The sequence below is a fragment of the Lynx rufus genome, unplaced genomic scaffold (assembly GCF_022079265.1).
Source record: "Lynx rufus isolate CCGP_SWC_20201006 ecotype Redwood Valley unplaced genomic scaffold, mLynRuf1.p SCAF_21, whole genome shotgun sequence".
NCBI classification, from domain to species: domain Eukaryota; kingdom Metazoa; phylum Chordata; class Mammalia; order Carnivora; family Felidae; genus Lynx; species Lynx rufus.
This window is the reverse complement of record NW_025814836.1, coordinates 16,607,059-16,612,074: the sequence shown is the minus strand read 5'-3', so window position 1 is coordinate 16,612,074 and position 5,016 is coordinate 16,607,059. Positions and strand designations below refer to the sequence as shown.

Genomic DNA, 5,016 nt, shown 5'->3' with positions numbered 1-5,016 from the left:
GAAGAGGCAGGGTCGCCGTGGCAGACGACGCTAATGGCTGAGTGTAGGGGAACTGAGGGCTCAGGTGTGTTCGGGGGCCCCCAAAAGTAGGCTCCCTCGTCTGCAAACTGAGGTTTCTGAGACATTTCATTGTGGTCCCCTGGGCCGTTCTTGCTTGGGAGCTGTGTTTCTGGGTTGATTATATTGTACTTAAAAACCAGCGCTCACAGGTCAATATCGTCTTCAGATACAACGAAGCGAATTGATCACACGGTGGCTGATATTTGAGATCTCTTGGAGGTCATGCGGTCCAGCTCTCAAAATCGCCTGTGCACACAAATCACCTGACAATTTTGTTAATGGGCAGATTCTGACGCATTGAGTCTGTGTGGGGCCTGAGACCCCACATTCCTGGGAAACCGTGCTATCTACTGCTGGTCCATGGACCACACATTGAGTAGCGAGAGGCCGTGAGGCAAGATCATACTTGTAAAGAGAGAAGAAATCAGACTCACCAATAAAGGGAAGGATCCAACGTGTTAAGCTCATGTGCACGAACGTTTTGGTAGCTTTTTAACTCAAGGCGTGATTCGTAGGGATTAGAGCAAAGCCAGCCTTAAACTTGTTTCCTTCTGTTTATTACAGTAATTTTTTTTTTCATTTCAACTAAGCCTGCGTTCAAATTTAGACGTGGATCTAGAACTGCTTCTTGGGTCTGAGTCTGTGATGTAATCGTGAACGCCGCTGTTTTATAGGTTGGGTGTGATGCTCAGGAAGCCTTGTAAGCTGTAACATGGGGATCCTAGTAGCACTCAGGAAGGTTGGACAGCTGGTATCACTGGGGGTCGACTCTGGAATTGCTTTGGCTTGGGTTCAGTTGCTAGGTTGACTATTTGAGTGGTTTTCCCCTTCTCGGGGCCTTGTTCTTCTCATCGGTAGTATAGGACAGGTTGGGACCTGTCTTAGAAGATTGCTGTGAAGATGCTATGAGGAGGGGACTCGGTGCGTGGCAGGCACTCGGTGACGGTGGGGCTAGCAGAGATCTCTCCATTCTGTGGAAACCTGACCTTGCGGCCGGCTAAGATGCCTGCAAAGAGGCAAGGACGAAAGAGTGTGTTGAAGGTTGGGGAGGCCATTTCGTCCTTCCATTTCACATGTATGGAGCGTTTACTAATGTGCAAATGCTGCGTGAGGTTCCGTGGGGCCCTTGAAGGACAAGCAGAAAGGGATCCGCTAAGAAAGGAGTAGAAATTCTGACGGAAGAAAAAGAAATGCCAAATCAGACAAACTGAAAACTAGTCTCTTTCTGGGAGGCCGACTGATCTGTGTGGCCCATGGGTTGATCCAGATCCTGAGGTTGTTCTACTGGGAGCTGTGAGGACACAGGAATTACGGAAGGGGAGGGAGTCGTGCTGAAGTAGGAAGCCTGGTTGCCGAAGGCCACCATTTGTGTGTTTGACTCCTCAGAAACTCTGGTTCTCCGAGAGGTAGCCCTCAACGCAATGCAGGCAGAATACTAGGAAACCTTAGGTTTCACCCCGTTCTCCGCATGGCGAAATGACGCCATGTGAATTGGCAGGGGGCGCTGGAGCAGAGTTAGATCAATTTGCCCTGGTTGATCCGATGTCCCTGGAGTGGGTGTGCATCAGAGGTTACACACCGTGAACCGTAGGCCAAGTTCAGCTCGCAAATGTATTTGGCCCCTCAGCTGTTGTTGTTGTTGTTGTTTTAATGTTTATTAGCTGCCAACATTGAAAATATTGGAGACTTTTTATTGAAGTGGAGATTTCCAACTATAAAAATAAAATTTGTAATTCTGGGCCTGTGTTCCTATGTAGTAGCAATCTGTCAGCTCTGAATAAAGGAGGGGCCCTTTAGGTGACCACACCTTCTCAGGTGGTTCACAGTCCCTGCCTGACCTGCTTTAACCATGCCCGGGCCCCGCCTGGCCTCTGTAGGCCTTTCAACTTGTGACTGCATTATATTTTGGGCACCTCTGCCCACAATTTCTCATCTAATCTTCTGTTTGAGGGCAAGGAAGCCATGTTCTAGACTTTCACCCTCCCAATATCTTCATTTCCTTAAAGCCTTGTTCCCTGTGGCCACTGAAAGGTGAAAGGGACACCAGACTCAGACTCAAAAGATCTGGGTGTGCGTGTAGGTGTGGACACTTAACCAGCACTGAGACTCTGGGCAGACACCATCTTCCCAAGTCTCAGCCTCTTTATTTGTGAAGCACAGGCTCATAATCATAATGACTAACTGGGCAGGAAGTGACAGTGAGCTCTAGAGGGTGGGAGAGAAATCGAGAACCTAAGTAATGGGATGCCTCCAGGCTGGTGAGGGAGACAGAACTGATGTAGATAGGTAGACGAGATCATAAGTGCTATTATACAAAGATGGTCGTGGCGGGGGATGATGCTTGATTCAGCTTCAAGGTGGGAGGCAGTCAGATAGGGCTTCATGGAGGAGGTGATCAGCTGAGACTTGAAGGAATGTTTGGCTTTGCCAACATGACCAGATAATCTAATGCTTCTAATAACTACAGTGCACAGGCTTCTAAGAGGGGTAGATAGTTAGGAGGTAATTCTAGCGTCACAGGTTACCCACTAGCTGTGGGGGAAAGAGGGTTCTGGTCAACTTTCTGGACACCCCTCCGATGTCCTGGTGGAAGCTGACCCTCTAAAGCTGGCTTGGGAGGTTCAAACTGACAGATTGACATTCTCCCCACCAAATCTCCTTGGTTCTTGGTGAGAAAGGAATATTAGCGTTTGGAAAAAAGTACCTTTGTGAGAAATTTTAGGCAACTGGTTAGTGTGAGAGTCAAGACAGAGTTAAAAACAGAGTTTTGGCCCTTTCCTTCTGGAACCATCACTGTGCATTGATGGCTGGAGAAAATAATATAATCTGATTGTTCCATTGGGTCATTTCTGGGAACATGAAGACATGTTTCCAAAACTTGAAGTCCGTGTGCATTGAGAGAGTACCTCGATGCTTGGTCCCGCATCCTCCCTTGGCCTCCTCTTCTCTGGCCCCCTGCTCTGTCCACAGAAGACACTAGTTCCCTGTGAAACTCAACTGAAATAGATGCAACCCAGTTTTTGCTGCATAGAACGAACTCTGCCGGGGTTGAAGATGCATTTGGCTGCCCGAGAAAACCCCAGCCTGCTTCTCCTCACTGCATCGCATTTGGCAAATGTCTTCTGCAGAAGGAATGCCGAGAATTTCCCTTTTCATCATGTCAGATCATCTGGCTTGGGCTGGCCCTTCCCCAAGAGCCCAGCGGACGCAGCTGGAGCAGGGCGGGGCCCAGGCGGATTGTTGAGCTGGGAGCCCTGGCCTTCCCTTGGCTCGACGGCCACAGTGGAACAAGGCTGAGGCCAGTGCGTCCCACGGGGTTGGGGAAGGCACCTAGCCTGACGTACAAGTGGAAGGACAACGGGCACAGGGCGACCTCGGCTTTAATCCCAATCTAAGCGGGAATCCTGAGATTATGACCTATAAACTCCCCAAGAATGCCTCGCTATTTCACAAGGAGATCTCCAAGAGAAGTTATTTCTCCAGGGGTGGATCCAGGTTTTGGGTGGCCTGAAGTTCTTACAATTTTTGGAGTCCTTTATGAGAAAAGAAAATTATGGACGCAGAGTTAAGTACAAGGGCCCTTGCCAGGGAGGGGCCTTGACGCCCCAGCCATGTTAATGTCATGGTGAACCCGCCTTTTCAATTTCCGTTCTAATAGACAGAAAAGGCAGCCACAACAGGAAGACATTTTGGATCGGGCTTTGGTTGTGAATTTATGGACCTGCTCTTGCTGGCCTGCTGCAGTTGGGGGATCCCTGACAGGTGGAGGGGGGGTGGGGGGTGAGGCCCAGAGGCCCTGGTGTTTGTAGGGAGGTCCACGGGAGATAGTACACGCTGGGGAAAGCCAGGGGGAGCAGTCCAATGTCGGCTGGCTGACGAATGTCAACCAGATGCCGACGGCAGGGGATCAGAATGTCATTCAGAGGGGCCAGACTGGTGTTGGCTAGATTTCATACAACAGTTTAGAGGTCCAGAGTTATCCGGTCAGAGCCTCGCACACCCGCCTGTCAATGTAGGCCGAACGGCCTCTCCTTGCCCAGGTGGCCAGATCATTTCTTCAGTTGCAGGCATGACTCCTGGAAGGACGTTTGCCTCAGGAAGCTGACAGTTTCCAACCCTGAGTCTGTCGCTTCCCGGCGTTGAGTTTTATGTTTCTTCACGTGTGAGACTCCTGTCACACACGTCGGCAGAGTTGTGCTAATCAAAATAACTGATACAGGTGAAGCCCTATTACTGTAATATTAAACACAATTCTTTCTCACTTATTTTTTTAAAGTGACTTTATTTTTTAAATATAAGTTATTCTCACATTGTAAACACAATTCTTTAGAAACCAGATTAAATAGACACATGTTCCTAAGCATATGTCACTGACATGTCCATCTAATAGACTAAGGCGGAACTCCATCTACAGAGACAATGCATATTCTCAGGCCCACCTGGAACATTTCCACGAGCCGACCGCATCCTGGGTCTCAAGGTCTTAAGCCTCAGAAATATACATCATACTGGGCGCCTGGGTGGCTCAGTCGGTTAAGCACCTGACTCAGGCTCAGGTCATGCTCTCACGGTTCGTGGGTTCGAGCCCCACGTCGGGCTCTGTGCTGACAGCTCAGAGCCCGCTTCAGATTCTGTGTCTCCCTCTCTCTCTGCCCTCCCCTGCTTGCACTCTGTCTCTCTCTCTCAAAAATAAACATTAAATTTTTTTTTTTAAATGCACAGGGGGCGCCTGGGTGGCTCAGTCGGTTGAGCAACTGTCTTTGGCTCAGGTCATGAGCTCACGGTTTGTGAGTTTGAGCCCCACATGGGGCTCCGTGCTGACAGCTCAGAGCCTGGAGCCTGCTTCGGATTCTGTGTGTGTGTGTCTCTCTCTCTCTGCCCCTCCCCCACTCACACACACACTCTCTGTCTCTCTCTCAAAAATAAATAAACATAAAAAAATTTTAAAAAATATAC

The 5,016-nt window shown here is 49.3% G+C and overlaps 1 non-coding gene across 1 annotated transcript; it reads left to right on the top strand.

The window, feature by feature from the left end:
- Window positions 1-4,574: 4,574 nt before the first annotated feature.
- Window positions 4,575-4,659, top strand: TRNAL-CAG (transfer RNA leucine (anticodon CAG)). Its single transcript has one exon. It is a non-coding gene; the product is annotated as a tRNA-Leu (tRNA).
- Window positions 4,660-5,016: the final 357 nt, after the last annotated feature.